The sequence below is a fragment of the Heptranchias perlo genome, unplaced genomic scaffold (assembly GCF_035084215.1).
Source record: "Heptranchias perlo isolate sHepPer1 unplaced genomic scaffold, sHepPer1.hap1 HAP1_SCAFFOLD_133, whole genome shotgun sequence".
Lineage (NCBI taxonomy): Eukaryota > Metazoa > Chordata > Chondrichthyes > Hexanchiformes > Hexanchidae > Heptranchias > Heptranchias perlo.
This window is the reverse complement of record NW_027138569.1, coordinates 1,165,758-1,186,076: the sequence shown is the minus strand read 5'-3', so window position 1 is coordinate 1,186,076 and position 20,319 is coordinate 1,165,758. Positions and strand designations below refer to the sequence as shown.

Here is a 20,319-nt window from a genome sequence, read left to right as displayed (position 1 = left end):
AGCTAGATAAACATCCGAGTGAGAAATGATATGGTGGGTGGAGAAGATGAATTAAGGAGGGAGGAGTCTCGTGTGGATTATGGACCAGTTGGGCCGAATGGAGTGTTTCAATGCCGTACGTTCGATGTAATTCTGTGCAATTCTCTATTGAATCGTTTTATCAATTTATAAATCTCAATTAACGCACCCAGAATCCATGCAAACCTATCATTTACCAACACTGTCCACGTAACAATGTACTTAATGAGATATCAACCCACCATTTAAGCACAATGTCCATTTAACGGTGTATTGAATGATATATAAACCCACCATTAACCCACACTGTCCATTAAACAATGTAATAAATGATACATAAACCCACCATTTCCCCACAATGCCCATTTATCAGTGCATTTAATGTTACATAAACCCACCATTTACCACACTGTCCATTTAACAGTGTATTTAATGAGAAATAAACCACCATTTACTCACATTGTCCTTGTAACTTTGTATTTGGTGATATATAAAACCATCATTTACACACACTGTCTCTTTAACAGTGTATTAAATGATATATAAACCCACCATTTACCCACACTGTTCATTTAACAGTTTATGTAATTATGACCACAATCTGTCCCTGTGATTGATCACATCAATCCGTCCATCCGAATTATCACCACAACCTATCCCGGGGATTGATCACAACAATCCGTCCCTCGGAATTATCATCACAATCTGTCCCTGGGATTGATCACAACAATCTGTCCCTCGGAATTATCATCACAATCTGACCCTGGGATTGGTCACAACAATCTGTCCCTCGGAATTATCACCACAATCTGTCCCTGTGATTGATCACAACAATCCGTCCCTCGGAATTATCATCACAATCTGACCCTGGGATTGATCACAACAATCTGTCCCTCGGAATTATCACCACAATCTGTCCCTGGGATTGATCACAACAATCTGTCCCTTGGAATTATCACCACATTTGTCCTCAAACACTTTCTCTCTTCGGACCTCTGAAAATGAGTGAAATTCGATCCTTATACCGATCACAGCACAGAAATGGTCCTTTCCGGATTTAACAATTTAACTGCTGTATCTTCAGAATATTTACTATGATAAACGTAACTGGGGAAAGACAGTGCTCATTCCACAAGTGACTGAGGTGGTTGATGCTCAGCGATAGCTGAATTCGGCGGTTAAATGGTTAATGTCCTCACTTTCAGAAACAGCCTCTCCTCAGCTCACTGACGAAACACTGTCTTTTGGCCCCAGGTTTGAAAGCGCAAACATCAGAAAATCGATGGGACTTTGAGCAAACAATGTCCCTGATGCAAATGTAACAATTTATTTCTAACCAAGTATCTTTTTTTACTGAACCTCCCTGGAAAAAGAAGAGAAGAAGTAAAATGTATAACTGACTTTGTTCGCAATTGGCAGCGAATCGTCAAACCGGTTCGATTAGATTCCACCAGAAAGGCCGCTCCCTGTTCTGAAAAAAAATGAGGAATGTTTGTGTTGAAATCCATCCTGATGTCTGGCAGCAGCTTTCACAGAAGGCGGAGCTCTGAATCTCACATAACAAGGATCAGATCAAATTCCCAAGTTGTGAACTGCTAAAATAAAGCAAGGAACTTGTACTCGATTGGTTTCAATGAAATAACAAGGATATAATTTGCAAAATCTGCACGGAGAGTGAGAGACGGAAAATCCTCGCGGGATCAAGGTAAGGTTCATGTTGTGTCAATTTGTTTTATGAATTAACTTTTTCTGCCCCTTCCTCCTTTCGAAAGCCGATTTCCCGCGGTCTGATATGTTCCCCAGCGCATGGAGCTCTCTTGCTCGCGGACGGAACAATTCACTAATTGTTCGCTGAGACACGAACTGAAGGTCGGCTATTTTATACCGGGAATTTCAGGGCTTATCCCTTCATGGGCCCCACCAATCTCCCCACAGACACATTTTGAAGCGGTTACAGGACAGAAAGCAGGAACACGAACTCTGGAGATTTACACAACCGTAGTCCAGCGGTGCCTCCTCCCCAACTTAGAAATTGATATTCAGTAAACAGGGGTGAGAAACTGACCTTTCTCACTCTATATGCATTCATTTGTAACTGTGACACTGGCTTTGTTTACTCACTGAATCGTTTTCTGCACGGTACACTTTTATTTAACTGCCCAAAAACTGATGGAACATTCAGTTCAACTTAGTAAAGTTTTAACACAGTCGCAATGGCCGATTCTCGCGCTCTACCGGGCACCTGGAAAATCAGCCGATTACAACTACGAGCAGGTCGGAGGATCCATCACTAATCTTTATATAAAAAGTAACCACTGAAATTACCAACAGGTGGGAGGGACCATCACTAATCTTCAGAGAAAGATTAATACTGAATTACAAACAGATAGGAGAGTCCATCACTAATCATTATATAAAAAGTAACCACTGAATTCCAAACAGGTGGCAGGGTCCATCACTCACCTTTATATAAAAAGTAACAACTGAAATTACCAACAGGTGGGAGGGACCATCATTAATCTTTATACAAAGAGAAACACTTGAAATTACGAACAGGTAAGAGGGTCCATCACTAATCTTTGTATGTAAAGTAACTCCTGAAATTGCCAACAGGGAGGTGTGTGGATCACTTATCTTTATTTGAAAAGTAACTATTATATTACAAAAGGTAGGAGGTTGCATCGCTAATCATCGTTTAAAATGTAATTACTGAAATTACCAACAGGTAGGAGGGTCCATCACTAATATTTACATAAAACGTAATTACTTTAATTACCAACAGGTCGGTGGGTCCATCACTAATCTTTTTAAAGAAAATAACTAATGAAATTACCAGCAGGAGGAGGGTCCATCACTAATCTTTATATAAAAAGTAAGCATTCAAATTACCAACAGTGAGGATGGTCCTTCAATAATCTTTATATAAAAAGTAACGACTGAATTACAAACAGCAAGGAGGGTCCATCGCTAATCTTTAATGAAAATTAACTACTGAATTACAAACAGCTACCACGGTCCATCAATAATCTTTATATAAAAAGTAATTACTGAAATTACCTACAGGTAGGAGGGTCCATCACTAATCATTATATAAAAGTAACGACTGAATTACAAACAGGTGGGAGGGTCCATCACTAATATTTATTTAAAAAGTAACTGCAGTTATTACCAACAGGTGGGAGGGTCCATCACTAATCTTTATAGAACAGTCACTAGTGAATTACAAACAGGGAGGAGGGTCCATCACTAATCTTCAGATAAAAAGTAACTACAGAAATTACCAACAGGTAGGAGGGTCCATCACTACTCTTTATATATAAAGTAACTCCTGCAATTACGGAGAGGGAGATTTGTCCATCACTTGTCTTTATTTAAAAAGTAATTATTGAATTACAAATAGGTCGGAGGGTGCATCGCTAATCTTCTTTTAAAAAGTAATTACTGAAATTACCAACAGGTAGGACAGTCCATCACTAATCTTTAACTAAAAAGTAACGACTGAATTACAAACAGGAAGAAGAGTCCATCGATAATCTTTCTATGAAAAGTAACTAATGAAATCCCCAACAGGTAGGAGGGTCCATCACTAATCTTTATATATCAAGTAACTACTGAATTACAAACAGCAAGGAGGTTCCATCGCTAATCTTTAATGAAAATTAACTGCTGAAATACAAACAGCTACCACGGTCCATCAATAATCTTTATATAAAAAGTAATTACTGAAATTACCTACATGTAGCAGTGTCCTTCAATAATCTTTACATGAAAAGTAACTACTGAACTAGAAACATGTTGGAGGGTGCATCACTAATCTTTGTATAAAAAGTAACTACTGAAATTACAAACGTGTTGGAGGGTCCATCACAAATCTTTATTTAAAAAGTAACTACAGTAATTACCACCCGGTAGGAAGGTCCATCACTAATCTTTATGTGAAAATAACTACTGAATTACAAACAGGTAGGAGGGTCCATCACTAATCTTCAGACAAAAAGTAACTACAGAAATTACCAACAGGTAGGAGGGTCCATCACTAATATTTATATAAAAAGTAACCATTCAAATTACCAACAGGTTTGAGGGCCCGATCTCTCGTCTTTATATGTAAAAGCAAGTAACTGCTCAAATGAATCTTTGATGTGGAGATGCCGGTGATGGACTGGGGTGGACAAGTGTAAGGAATCTTACAACACCAGGTTATAGTCCAACAAATTTATTTTAAAATCACAAGCTTTTGGAGATTATCTCCTTCGTCAGATGAATGAATGAAAAGGTTCTCAAATCGCATATCTTATACTATATTGGGACAGAATCACACCAATCAAAAGGTGTCGTTGTTATTCAAACAGGCCAGTCACGGAGAACAGCACGTCCCATTGCACTCGATATACATTGTGTCTATTACACAGGCAGGCAGAAAGAAACTCAAAATGGCAGAGAGAGAGAGAGAGAGAATTTTAAAAAACATATAAATTTTTCCCCCTTTTTGCTGGTGGGGTTACGTGTAGCGTGACATGAACCCAAGATCCCGGCCTCACGCTACACGTAACCCCACCAGCAAAAAGGGGGAAAAAATTTATATGTTTTTCAAAATTCTCTCTCTCTGCCATTTTGAGTTTCTTTCTGCCTGCCTGTGTAATAGACACAATGTATATCGAGTGTACTGGGACGTGCTGTTCTCCGTGACTGGCCTGTTTGAATAACGACGACACCTTTTGATTGGTGTGATGCTGTCCCAACATAGTATAAGATATGCGATTTGAGAACCTTTTCATTCATTCATCTGACGAAGGAGATAATCTCCGAAAACTTGTGATTTTAAAATAAATTTGTTGGACTATAACCTGGTGTTGTAAGATTCCTTACAAATGAATCTTGTGTTTGATTACACTAATGTAATTAGTGTAGGTGTAAATTTAAATTTTTGTTGCTGTTGTCCGTTTAAAGCACTAGTGTGAGCGTGACTGAAACAACAGATAACTGCATCTTACAAGGTCTCAAACTTGGTTGTACATTTATGGTAGAGAATAACTTCAACTATAGTTTGCAGAAATTTCCTGACCGACATGAACCGCTTTTACATTCAAACAGTGTGGAAAGGAAAGCACCGGTACTGATAGTTTGATTGGTTGCTCTTGCATTTGCGCACACATACAGAAAGGCGCACACAAAATGGAGAATTATGATTATAAAACAGCCGTCAAATCTTCAACTTAGAAATTTGTGGTGTTTTCTGAGATTGTACGACCCCAAAAGATAACGCAAAGATAAATGTGCAGCATCTGTTTACAGTTACACGATTCATAATATTATACATTAGTGTTGATATTATTGAACGGAAATTCCTCACCTCCGACAGTGCTCATTAGTCAGGTGCTGATACCATGAGAGATATGGTAAATATATTCAAATAGAAGCACCAACCAAAACACAACTCCATGAACACACGGACAAGGTCACTGTCCATAGAGAGCAGAAAAATCACACCCAGCTCCAAACTCTGTATGTAGATAGATATCAGGTTCATAAAATACCGGAATTTAATATCAAAACTCAACACATTAAAAATATTAAAAATAAATCTGTGAATAAAATAATACAACAGCGCCAGACTGGGTAACACCGAGTGAAGGATCATTTAATTCATCACCTCGCTCCATATTGCCCTCCAGAATATTCACTACCTCAGGAATAAGTCTGGTGTTGGCCTGCACGGTGAGTAAACCTGACCAATTGGTGCTCCCAGTGCAGAATCTCGGCCGGCTACAACTGGGTTGTGAAGATCAGCGGGTCTCATTGGGTTTCACTGGGCAGCTGTCTTTGCCGCACCTCATGTGGAGAGTTGATCCTTACAGTCGGGAAATGCTAGATTCCAGAGCGAACAGCTGTTGTACTGATGGGGGAGGAGGGACTTGATATCGCGACAAGGCGACGTTTTATCCTTCTCATTTCAATATTTCACTCTAACCCTCCTATTAATATATTTATTACAGAGCATCAGAATCTTGGAACGCCTGTCACCTCCATGGCTGAAGGACCAAACAGGGGAGAAGACCCAACATCTTCAACAAGAATGAGAATAGACACCGGTAGGTTCAGAACAACCTTTAAAATATCAATTGTGTCCTGATAAAGGGTCCAGCTCACGAACAAGAACCTGCAGCTCACACAAGAAGAGAAAACCGAGCAGATACTTTGTGGATAGAGAGAAGTGAGTGAACATCTAGTGGGGCAGTGCAGTCACAGGTAGAGGGACATCAGTACTGGAACTGTCCGGTAGATAACTGGTGCTAGGGACTGCAAGGTGGATAGAGACAGTGACTCAGGCTGGCCTTCCTGATTAATAGTGTGACACCAGGGAGTAGGGGGACACCCCGAGTGGCGCAGGTGTGACAGGCAGGTTAGGCACAGGAATAGGAGCGCGATAGTGTTGCGAGATTCTATAGTCAGGCGAGTAAACAGACTGTTCTGCAGCCCTGAGCAGGTCCCAATTGGTAAGTTGCCTTCCTGGTATCAGAGCGAAGAACTTCCTGGAACAGGTTGTACAATCTCTGGGAAGGAAAGGAGAGAGGTAAATAGTCATGGCCGGAACGAATAACAAGGAAAGGGCTCCGTTTATAGAATGAATATTAACTCCGGAGCCCAAGACTGAACAACAAGGCCTGAAGGTGGTGATCTCTGGATTGTTTTGCGCTGGGCTGCTGAAGGAGGACAATATGAGGCAGGTCAATGTCCGGCTGCAGGGCTGGAGCAGGAGGGAAGGGTTCATGTTCTTGGGACACTAGGGTGAGTTGAGGAAGACGGGAAGGGACGGTTACGATCTGAACCGACAAACAACAATAGGGTGAGTTCAGGACGAAGGGAACGGATATATAAACCCATAATTTATCGACATTCTCCGATTAACAGTGTATTTAATGATAAATGAACCTACCATTTACACACACTGTTCATTTAACAGTGTATTTAATGATATATGAACCCACCATTTAACCAGACTGTCCATTTAACAGTGATTTAATGATATATAAACGAACCATTGACACACACTGTCCATTTAACAGTGTATTTAATGATATATAAACCCACCATTTACACACACTGTCCATTTAACAATGTATTTAATAATATATAAACCCACCATTTACCCACACTGTCCATTTAACAGTGTATTTTATGATATATAAACACACCATTTACCCACACTGTCCATTTAACAGTGATTTAATTATATATAAACCCACCATTTACCCACACTGTCCATTTAACAGTGTATTTAATGATATATAAACCCACCATTTACCCACACTGTACATTTAACAGTGTATTTAATGATATATAAACCCACCATTTACCCACACTGTACATTTAACAGTGTATTTAATGATATATAAACCCACCATTTACCCACACTGTACATTTAACAGTGTATTTAATGATATATAAACCCACCATTTCACCACACTGTCCATTTAACAGTGTATTTAATGATAAATAAACCCACAATCTATTGACATTGTCCATTTAACAGTGTATTTAAAGATATATGAACCCACCATTAACAACATTGTCCATTTAACAGTGTATTTAATGATATATAATCCCACCATTTACACACCCTGTCCATTTAACAATGTATCGAATGATATATAAACCTACCATTTACACACACTGTCCATTTAACAGTGTATTTAATGATATATGAACCCAGCATTTGCACACACTGTCCATTTAACAGTGTATTTAATGATATATTAAACCTCCATTGACACACACTGTCCATTTAAAAGTGTATTTAATGCTAAATGAAGGCAGAATTTACACACACTGTCCATTTAAAAGTGTATTTAATGCTAAATGAACCCAGCATTTACACACACTGTCCATTTAACAGTGTACTTAATGATATATAAACCCACCATTTACAAACACTGTCCATATTACTGTTTATTTTCTGATATATAAACCTACCATTTACACACACAGTCCATTTAACAGTGTGTTCATGATATATAAACCCACCTTTTAACCAGACTGTCAATTTAACAGTGTATTTAATGATATATAAACCCACCATTTGCACACACTGTCCTTTTAACAGTGTATTTAATGATATATGAACCCAACATTTAACCAGAATGTCCATTTAAAATTGTATTTAATGACCGATGAACCCAACATTTAATCACACTGTCCATTTAGCAGTTTATTTAATGATATATAAACCCATCATTTACCCACACTGTCCATTTAATAGTGTATTTAAGGATATTTAAACCATGATTTACCCACACTGTCCATTTCATAGTGTATTTTATGATATATAAACCCATCGATTACACACACTGTACATTTAACAGTGTATTTAATGATATATAAATCCATCATTTACCCACACTGTCCATTTAACAGTGTATCTAATGATATTTAAACCATCATTTACCCACACTGTCCATTTAACATGTATTTAATGATATATATACCCACCATTTACCCACACTGTCCACTTAACAGTGTATTTAATGATATATAAACCAACCATTTAACCACACTGTCCATTTAACAGTGTATTTAATGATTTATAAAGTGTCCATTTACCTGCACTGTCCATTAAAAAGTGTATTTCATGATATCTTAACCCACATTTATACACACTGTCCATTTAAAGGTGTATTTATTGGTATAGAAAGCCACCATTTACCTGCACTGTCCATTTAACATTGCATTTAATGAAATATAATCAAATATTTATCCACACTGTCCATTTAACAGTGTATTTCATGATATATGTGCCAACATTTAACCAGACTGTCCATTTAACAGTGTATTTAATGAGATATAAACCTAACATTAACACACACTGTCCATTTAACAGTGTATTTAATGATAAATAAACACACAATCTGTTGACATTGTCCATTTAACAGTGTATTTAATGAGATATAAACCAACCATTACCCACACTGTCCATTAAACAGTGTATTTAATGATATATAAACCCACCATTTACCCACACGGTCCATTTAACAGTGTATTTAATGATCTGTAAACTTACCATTTACAAACACTGTCCATTTAACAGTGTCTTTAATGATATATGAACCGACCATTAAACGAGACTGTCCATTTAATAGTATATTTAATGATATATAAACCCAACATCTACTCGCACTGTCCATTTATCAGTGTATTTAATCATATATGAACCCACCAATTACCCGCACTGTCCATTTAACAGTGTATTTAATGACATATGAACCCACCATTTAAACAGACAGTCCATTTAACAGTGTATTTAATGATATATAAACCCACCATTTACCCACACTGTCCATTTATCAGTGTATTTAATCATATATGAACCCACCAATTACCCGCACTGTCCATTTAACAGTGTATTTAATGACATATGAACCCACCATTTAAACAGACAGTCCATTTAACAGTGTATTTAATGATATATAAACCCACCATTTACCCACACTGTCCATTTAACAGTGTATTTAATGACATATGAACCCACCATTTAACCAGACAGTCCATTTAACAGTGTATTTAATGATATGTAAACCCACCATATACACACACTGTCCATTTAACAGTGCATTTACTGATATATAAAACCACCATTTACCCACACTGTCCAGTTAACAGTGTATTTAATGATAAATAAACCCACAATCTATTGACATTGTCCATTTAACAAGTGCTTTTAAAGATATATGAACCCCACATTTACCCACACTGTACATTGAACAGTGTATTTACTGATATATAAATCCACCATTTAGTCGCACTGCCCATTTAACGTGTATTTAATGATATAGGAACACACCATTTACACACACTGTCCATTTAACATTGTATTTAATGATATATAAACCTACCATTTACCCACACTGTCCATTTAACAGTGTATTTAATGATATATGGATACTCCATTTAACCAGACTGTCCATTTAACATTGTATTTAATGATATATAAACCCACCATTTACCCACACTGTCCATTTAATAGTGTATTGAATGATAGAAAAAACCCATCATTTCCCCACACTGTCCATTTAACAATGTATTTAATGATAAATAAACCAACAATCTATTGACATTGTCCATTTAACAGTGTATGTAAAGATATATGAACCCAACATTTACCAACACTGTACATTAAACAGTGTATTTAATGATATATGAACCCACGCTTTACCCGCACTCAAAAATTTAACAGTGTATTTCATGATTTATAAAGTGTCCATTTACCCGCATTGTCAATTCAACAGTGTATGTAATGATATATGAAATCAACATTTAACCAGACCGTCCATAAAACAGTGTATTTAATGATATATAAAAATACCATTTACACACACTATCCATTTAAAAGTGTATTTAATGATATATAAACCCAACATTTACCCACACTGTCCAATTAACAGTGTATTTAATGATATATAAACCCACAATTTATCGACATTGTCCATTGAACAGTGTATTTAATGTTACATGAACACACATTTTAACAACGCTGTCCATTTATCAGTGCATTTAATGATGTATGAACCCAACATTGAACCAGACTGACCATTCAACAGTGTAAGTATTGATATATCAATAAACCAATAACACACACTGTCCATTTAACACTGTATTTAATGATATATACACCCACCATTGAACGCACTGACCATTTAACAGTGTAATTAATGATATATAAAGTGTCCATTTACCTGCACTGTCCATTTAACTGTGTATTTAATGATATATGAACCCAACATTTACCCATTCTGTCCATTTAACAATGTATTTAATGAAATATAAATCAACCATTTACACACACTGTCCATTTAACAGTGTACTTAATGATATACGAACCCAACATTTACCCACACTGTCCATTTAAAATCTATTCAATGATATATAAACCCACCATTTAACCAGACTGTCCATTTAACAGTGTATTTAATGATATAGAAACCCACCATTTACACACACTGTCCATTTAACAGTGCATTTAATGATATATGAACCAACCATTCAACCACACTGTCCATTTAACATGTATTAAATGATATATTAAACCACCATTTACACACACTGTCCATTTAACGGTGTATTTAATGAAATATGAACCCACCATTTACCCACACTGTCCATTTAACATTGTATTAATGATAAATAAACCCACAATCAATTGACATTGTCCATTTAACAGTGTATTTAATGATATATAAACCCACCATTGACACGCACTGACCATTTAACAGTGAATTTAATGATATATAAACCCAACATTTACCCACACTGTCCATTTAAAAGTGTATTTAATGATATATTAACGCACAAGTTATCGACATTTGTCCATTAACCAGTGTATTTAATTATATATGAACCCAACATTTAACCAGACTGTCCATTTAACAGTGTATTTAATGAAATATAAATCAACCATTTACACACACTGTCCATTTCACAGTGTATTTAATGATACATGAACCCACCATTGACCCGCATTGACCATTTAACAGTGTATTTAGTGATTTATAGAGTGTCCATTTACCCGCACTGTCCATTTAACAGTGTATTTAATGATATATGAACGTACCATTTACACTCACTGTCCATTTACCAGTGTATTTAATGATATATGAACCCACTATTTAACCAGACTGTCCATTTAACAGTGTATTTAATGAAATATAAACCAACCATTTAACCACACTGTCCATTTAACAGTGTATTTAATGATATATAAACCCACCAATAACACACACTGTCCATTTAACGATGTATTTAATGATATATAAACCGACCATTTAAAAACACTGTCCATTTAACAGTGTATTTAATTATATATGAACCAACAATTTAACGAGACTGTCCTTTTAACAGTGTATTTAATGATATGTGAACACAGCATCTCCTCGTAATTTCCATTTAACAGTGTATGTAATGATATATAAACCCACCATTTACCCACACTGTCCATTTAACAGTGTAATTATTGATATATAAACCCACCAATAACACACACTTTCCATTTAAAAGTGTATATCATGATATATGAACCCACCAATTACACACACTGTCCATTTAACAATGTATTTAATGATAAATAAACCAACAATCTATTGACATTGTCCATTTAACAGTGTATGTCCAATTAACAGTTGATTTAATGATATGTAACCCACCATTTACACACACTGTCCGCTTAACAGTGTATTTAATGATTTATAAAGTGTCCATTTACCCGCACTGTCAATTTAGCAGTGCATTTAATGATATATGAACTCAACATTTAACCAGACCGTCCATATAACAGTGTATTTAATGATATATAAACATACCATTTACACACACTGTCCATTTATAAGTGTATTTAATGATATATGAACCCACCATTTCACCAGACTGTCCATTTAACAGTGTATTTAATGATATATAAACCCACCATTTACACACACTGTCCATTTAACACTGTTTTTAATGATATATGAACCAACCATTCAACCACACTGTCCATTTAACATGTATTTAATGATATATAAACCCACCATTTACCCACACTGTCCATTTAACATTGTATTTAATGATAAATAAACCCACAATCTATTGACATTGTCCATTTAACAGTGTATTTAATGATATATAAACCCACCATTGACAAGCACTGACCATTTAATAGTGTATTTAATGATTTATAAAGTGTCCATTTACCCGCACTGTCCATTTAACATTGTATTTAATGTTGTATGAACCCACCATTTTACCAGACTGTCCATATAACAGTGTATTTAATGAAATATAAATCAACCATTTACACACACTGTCCATTTAACAGTGTATTTAATGATATATGAACCAACCATTTAAACACACAGTCCATCTAACATGGTATTTAATGATATATAAACACACAATTTATCGCCATTGTCCATTTAACAGTGTATTTAATGGTATATGAACACACATTTTAACAACACTGTCCATTTAACAGTGTATTTAATAATATATGAACCCACCATTTAACCAGACTGTCCATTTAACAGTGTATTTAATGATATATGAACCCACCATTTGTTCGCACTGTCCATTTAATAGTGTATTTAATGATATATGTACCATCCAATTAACCACACTGTCCATTTAGCAGTGTATTCAATGATATTTCAACCCAAAATTTACCCACACTGTCCATTTAAAGGTCTATTTCATGACATATAAACCCACCATTTAACCAGACTGTCCGTTTAACAGTGTATTTAATGATTTATAAAGTGTCCATTTAACCGCACTGTCCATTTAACAGAGTATTTAATGGTATATAAACCCATCATTTACCCACACTGTTCATTTAACAGTGTATTTAATGAAATATAAACCCATCATTTAGCCACTCTGTCCATTTAACAGCTTATTTAATGATATATAAACACATCATTTACCCATACTGTCCATTCCCCCAGTGATTGAGCTGATTGATGCTCAGACATAGTTTAATTCGGCGGTATAATGGTTAATATCCTCACTTTCAAAAACAGCCTCTCCTCAGCTCACTGACGAAACACTGGCTCTTGGCCGCAGGGTTGAAAGCGCCAACATCAGAAAATTGATGGGACTCAAGTAAACAATGTCCCTGATGCAAATGTAGCAATTTATTTCTAAACAAGTATCTATTTTGCTGAAATTCCCAGGAACAAGAAGAGAAAAAGAACATTTCGAACCAACTTTGTTCACAATTTCTGAAACAAATGAGGAATGTCTGTGTTGAAATCCATCCTGATGTCTGGCAGCAGCTTTCACAATGGGCGGTGCTCTGAGTCTCACATAACAAGGATCGGATCAAATTCCCAAGTTGTGAACTGCTGAAATGAAGCAAAGAACTTGTACTCGATTGATTACAATGAAATAACAAGGATATAATTGGCAAAATCTACACGGACATTGAGAGACGGAAAATCCTTGCGGGATCAAGGTAAGCTTAATGTAGTGTCAATTTGTTTTATTAATTAACTTTTTCTGCCCCTTCCTCATTTGTAAAGCCGATTTCCTGCGGTCAGATATGTTCCCCGGCGTATGGAACTCTCTATTCCTCGCGGACGGAACAATTCACTGATTTTTCGCTCAGACACTGACTGAAGTCCGGCTATTTTACACTGGGAATTTCAGGGCTTCTCCCTTCATGGTCCCCACCAAACTCCCCCAGACACAATTTAACGCGGTTCTGGGAAAGAAAGCAGGAACACGAACTCTGGAGATTTGCACCATCCTCGTCCAGCGGTACCTCCTCCCCATGTTAGAATTTGATATTCGGTAAACAGGGGAGGGAAACTGTCCTTTCTCACTCTTTAAGCATTGATGTGTAACTGCAATACTTGCTCTTTTTACTCACTCAACCGTTTTGTGCCCGGTACACTTTTATTGAACTGATCAAAGACTGATCGAACACACAGTTCAGCTCAGTAAAGGGTTAACTCTTTCGCAATGGCCGATTATCGCTCTCTGCCTGACACCTGGAAAATCAGCATATGGTTCCCCGAGGGGTCGGAATGAACGCGATCCAATGACAGGATAGGAGCAACATCGGAGACAAAACGTATTCCTGATTAATTATAATCAATTAGTTTGATTCCAATTAATAGGAGAATGGAGCAGGGACGTCTGTTTTTGCTAAAATATGTTAGCGAGGGTGTTATTTGTTAAACTGGCTCAACTGAAGAAAGGCCGTTCCCTTCAGATCGAAACAAACTTCACGAAAGTTTTAAAGGGATACCGGTTCAGGGCGGAAAACATCTTTCACACAGATGGGTGGTTTCTGATCGTTAATCATGGTAATTTGAGTAGTTACTTTTAATATCAACAGGGAGGAGGGCCACAGCACTGAGTGGAATAAATGAAACTTTTGCAGCAGGAACAGAAGATTTATGAAATAGTGAAAAGTTATGAGCAGGAAAACGGAAGGAGGTTTTGAAGAAGTAACTCGATATTAAAAATTGAAAACGTGAACGGGTCAACATTCCAATGAATTTGAGTTCAGATTGTGTGTTATCTGTGAATCTACAAAATATTCAAAACACGTTTGGAAAGTCAGAATGATGAGAGATGTGATCTGGTATCTATAAGTCAGGGCCTGGGTTTTCACAGAACACAGTGAAATATTCCTGGTTATCACATTTTGAGGAGAGAGGACGCCAGTATGAATAAATGGTTCCATGACAGAGGTGGAAAAACATCAACAAACTTTCAGGGCCCCAGCACTAATCTTGATATAAACAGTGACGACTGAAATTACCAACAGGTAGGAGTGTCAATCACTAATCTCCGGTCCCCATTGGAGGGCGGCGGTTTCGCCAATTTGAGCAGCTGGTTGGACGGATGCGGCGATGGCGACCACGCCTTCCCACAATCCAGCACGCGGAGAAAATCCCATCTCGAACCACAGCTCTGGCCGCGCTGCACTCTGGGAGATGGCGTCACATGACCACGTGACTCCTCAACCTTTCGCTCGGCTGCGGGGCAGCATGCGGAGCCCAGCTGGTCCCAGCGGTGGCTCCGTTGAGCTGGCATCGACGTGGCGAACTTACTTCTGGGAAAGGACAAAATGTCGGATGCGGAGTGGGCGTGGCAGCAGCGTTGGAGGCGGCCATGTTGGGTCATCATTGTCTTACGCGGCGAGGTCACTTCCTGTGAGTCGCACCGAGACCAGAGCTCCTGCCCCCTCTCCCTTTCTGCAAACCTCCATTGTGCTCAATGTCTCGGGGTCGCTTTGCTTCTCTCACAGGAGGTGATTAAGAATAATGTTAAAGAGCTTCAAAAGGGTTTAAAAGGAGACTAATGTTATAAAGGGGGTTAAAAAGAGGGTTAAACGGGGTTCAATAAGTTACTGGTTGAAATGGTATTAAAGAGGTTAAAAAGAGGGCTAAATAAGTTAAATGGTTAAAAAGGGGGTTAAACTTTTAAAAAGGGGTTGGAGGAAAAAAAGTGGTTCAAGAGGTTAAAATGTTTAAAAAGGACAGTTGGAAGCAGTTCAAGGAGGTTAAATAGTTAAACGGGCGGTAAAGGGGTTTAAAAGGGGTGAGGAGAGAGACTGTGAGCTCGGTGAGAAAGAGATGGGTTTCAAAAAGAACCACAGTGGGAGAGTTTGGAGAAAGACAGTCCCTCCAAAAAAATGGGTTTAAAAAGGGGCCAAATGACTTAAATAGTAGGGTTTAAAAATGAGGTTTAAAAGGGATTAAAAGGGGTTTAATGAAGTTTCAAATGATAAGTTAAAGTGGATGTAATAAGGGGGGATAAAATTGGTATAAAAAGGAGGTTTAAAAAGAGGGTTCAGGGGGCCGATTGAACCTTGTCTTATTTGCGATTCTATATATTAATTCAGGACCAGTGTGCGATGCTCATTTTCTCTCGTGCTCTGTCTGAGTTTGTGTCACACCTTTACTCTGTTTCTGTTTAATTCTCTCCCCCTCTGTCTCTCCAACTCTCTCATCTATCCCGCTCTATTTCTCACCACTTCTTTCACTGTGTGCCTCTCTCTTTCCCTCTCACTTTGGTACGGTCTTTCCCCTCACTCTTTGCCGAGGAGGGAATGCCATCGCCTGGTCCATTCCCACCAATCCAGTCATCGTCCGAGAATCAACTGCAATGGCTTCTCTTCCCGCTCCCGCACCTTTACCCCCGGAATCCCGCATTGCTCTCTCCTTGGCCCCCGCCTATTTCTCCTCCACATGCTGCGCCTCACCGAGATCATCCGAAAACACAACGTCAGGTTCCAGACGGCCTGTGGCGATCCAGCGCTGGTCGGGATGTCGCTTTTTGATCCTTCGATGTCGGCTGTTCCTCTCATTGTGAAGTAGACTTCACCCAGCGCTGGATTGTTCATACTCCAATATTGAACGTTAGCTCCGATCAGACCGTCGTGAGACAGCTTAGTTTCACACCACTGATGATGTGTTGTTGAAAAAGCAATCCTGCTCAGTCCGGGAGGAACCAGTTCAGGCTGCTGACGAGACCCAGCTCCACATCCCCACCACCTCTCCCGACCCCTCCACTGCCTCTAATTTGTCAGGCTGCTTCTCCGTCATCCAGCATTGGATGAAAAGAAATTTCCTCTAATTAAACGTTGGGAAAACCGAAGCCGTTGTGTTCGGTCCCTGCCACGAACTCCATTCCCTGGACACTGACTCCATCCCTCTCCCTGGCCAATGTGTGAGGCTGAACCACACCGTTCACAATCTGAGCTCCCTATTTGACTCTGAGATGAACTTCTGACCCCATATCCTCTCCGTCACCAAGACCGCCTACTTCCACCTCCTTAACATCGCCCATCTCCACCCCTGTCTCAGCTCATCTGCTGCTGAAACCATCATCCATGCCTTTGTTACCTCCAGACTCAACTACTTCAATGCTCTCCCGGCCGGCCTCCAACCTTGTACCCTCTGCAAACTTGAGCTCATCCAAAACTCTGTTGCCGTAATTCTCACTCGAATCAAGTCCCGTTTTCCCATCACCCCTCTGTGTTCGCTGATGTACATTCGCTCCCGATTCAGCAACCCCTCATTTTTAAATTTTCATCCTTGCCTTCAAATCCAATTACGGCCTCGCCCCACCTTATCTCTGTAACCTCCACCAGCCAGACAACCCTTCGAGATCTCTGCGCCCTTCCAATTCTGGCCTCTTGCCTTCCCCCGCTTTTCATCGCCCCACCAAGGCGGCCATGCCTTCAGCTGCCTGACCTCTGAAGTGCCCTCGCTAAACCTTTCAGCCTCTCAACCTTCCTTTCCCCCTTTAAAACGCTCCTTAAAACTTACCTCTTCACGATAAATTTGGTCACTTGTCCTAATATTTCCTTCGGCGGCTCGGTGTCAAATTTGGTTTGATAATCGCTCCTGTGAAACGCATTAGGATGTTTAACAACGTTAAAGGCGCTGTATAAATGGGAGTTGTTGTTGTTAATATTCACCTATGTCCCTGTCAGGGTGTTAATATTGCTGATATCAGCGGGAGTGTTTTACAGTTCACAGGGTGTCTCTGGCCTTGGGCAATGAAGCACAGAGTGTCTCAGTGAGAGTGTTAATATTAACCTCTGTAATCTATCGGTGTGTTAATATTCATGAGTCATTGGGATTATGTTCGTGTTTACAGGAAGTCTCTGGCAGTGTTTTGGTTGGCACAGGGTGTCTGTTCATCAACGGTAATATTTGCAGGAAGCGTCTGTCAGTTTGTTAACATATCCTGGCAATGTATTAGTATGGAAAGATGTCAGTATTTTCGTACTTGCTGCGTGTATCTGTGAGACTTGTTAATGTTTACAGGCTGTTTCCTTGAATCTGTTAATGTTTACAGTATTTCTGTGATTATATTAATATTTACAGGTCTTTCAGTGAGTATGTTATTATTTACAACTAGTTTCTGTGAATCTGTTCTTTACAGGTTGTATCTGTGAGACGGTTATTATTTACAGGAAGTTTCTGTGAGTGCATTAATGCTTATAAGGTCTTTCTGTGACACTTGATATTTACAGGGTGCTTCTGTGGGACAGTTAATATTTTTAGGGTGTTTCTTTGAAACTGTTAATGTTTCCAGGTGGTTTCTGTGAATGTTAATATTTACAGGGTGTTTCTGAGAATGTTAATATTTATATGGTGTTTCTGTGAAACTTTTAATGATTACATGTTGTTTCTGTGAATGTTAATATTTACAGGGTGTTTCTCTGAGACGGAATTTATTTACAGGGCCATTCTGTGCGACTGTGAAAGTTCACAGCGTGTTTCCTTGAGTCTGTTAATGTTTACCGGGTGTTTCTTGTAAATGTTCACTTGTTGTCTATTTAATTTGGCTGATATTCAAAGGAGTCTTCCGTCATGTTACTGAACATTTAATTGATAATTTCCTTCAATAATTTAAAACACCTTCCAACGATTGGCCAGACCCACAATGTCTCGACAGGAAGCAGTAGTGAACTTCCCGGCCCCATTCAAGAGCCACCGCAGGGACCTCAGAGGTTGTGATCGTCCGCAAACCTCCATTCAAATTGGGAACCGATGATCGCATTTTGGACTGGTTCAGTGTCACAGCCGATTGACCCCAATATCTCGATATCACAGAACACCGGGGCGGAGCGGGTCGGACAGAATATTCAAGAGGATTGAGTTCTGATGCTGGGAATTGTTCTGTTCTGCTCATCATTTAATGATTTTAACAACTAGAGAAAAGGGATATTTAAGCATTTTCTTCAACTGCTCTCTGAATTTAGTCTGGGTCACAGCATAAATACAAGTGTTTGTGCAGCAACTCAGGAGCTGGAGCATGAATCCCAGTTCCATTAGAGCGATAGGTGGAATTACAGTCGCACCGACGAAATCCAACACCCGCATCCATATAGAATACAACATAAACATCGCCCATAACAGAATGAAATTCCCCGAGATGACGAACAGTAAAATAATGGACTTCCTTCGACTCGTAATTTCTGGGTCACTGGGACTCTCTTCACTGCTGTGGTCCCGAAGTCTCCTGCGGGCTCTGTTGGCCACTACAATGTGTCTGACGATTACAACATTGAGCAGCAGAATCAGAACAAATGGGACCCCCGGGGTTAGAATATAATGACTGAGTTCGATTGCTCCCCACACCCGGGAATCTTGAACACGACCGTCTACAGCACAAAACCAGGGAAGGTTGCCAAGAGCATACCCACGCGATAACATAAAGTACCAGGTGGTGTCCTTTAAACAGCTCAGCACAGTCACTGTTCCCAGAACCACAGCCGCCGTTTTCTCGGTGCAATATTTAGTTTTCAGTTTCTGGCAACAAATGGCCACAAATCGATCAAAGGTGAAAGTGACGGTGAACCAGACAGAACAGTCTGTCGCTGCATAAAGCAGGACGGCGTGGATATTACACACGCGGATGTCGTACAGGAAAATAAATTGTTCGAAATAAACAGTCGGAATCTGTCTCAATATCAGATCGATGAAAACGACCAGTAGATCCACCGCTGCCATGGCCACCAGGTAGCGAGTGACACATTTGGAGAGACCGCACTTTCCTTGGGATAGGATCACAATCGTCACTAAGTTAACTGTAAGGAAGGGAAATAAACAGGGAAATTATACATCAGGCTGGGAGCAAAAGCAGCAGTTTGATGGAGTTCGGGGTGAAATTTTCTGCTTTATTACTGCATCCATTTATGGACCTGATTATTATACTTGTGATACGGCTTTCGACTGGAGACAGAGTTTAAATATAATAATAGTGATTGGACTGGGAAATAGAGAAACAAACAGGGATTTCTGCTGG

At 38.8% G+C, this 20,319-nt stretch overlaps 1 long non-coding RNA gene across 2 annotated transcripts; it reads left to right on the top strand.

Moving 5' to 3' along the window:
* The first annotated feature begins 1,468 nt into the window (after positions 1-1,468).
* On the top strand, positions 1,469-19,963 carry LOC137308523 (uncharacterized). 2 transcript variants are annotated; one of them, XR_010959565.1, is made up of 4 exons: positions 1,469-1,723; positions 6,015-6,110; positions 13,716-13,996; positions 18,948-19,963. It is a non-coding gene; the product is annotated as an uncharacterized lncRNA (long non-coding RNA). The 2 variants fall into 2 exon arrangements; XR_010959564.1 differs by lacking the exon at positions 18,948-19,963 and adding an exon at positions 14,885-15,031.
* The last annotated feature ends 356 nt before the right edge of the window (positions 19,964-20,319 follow it).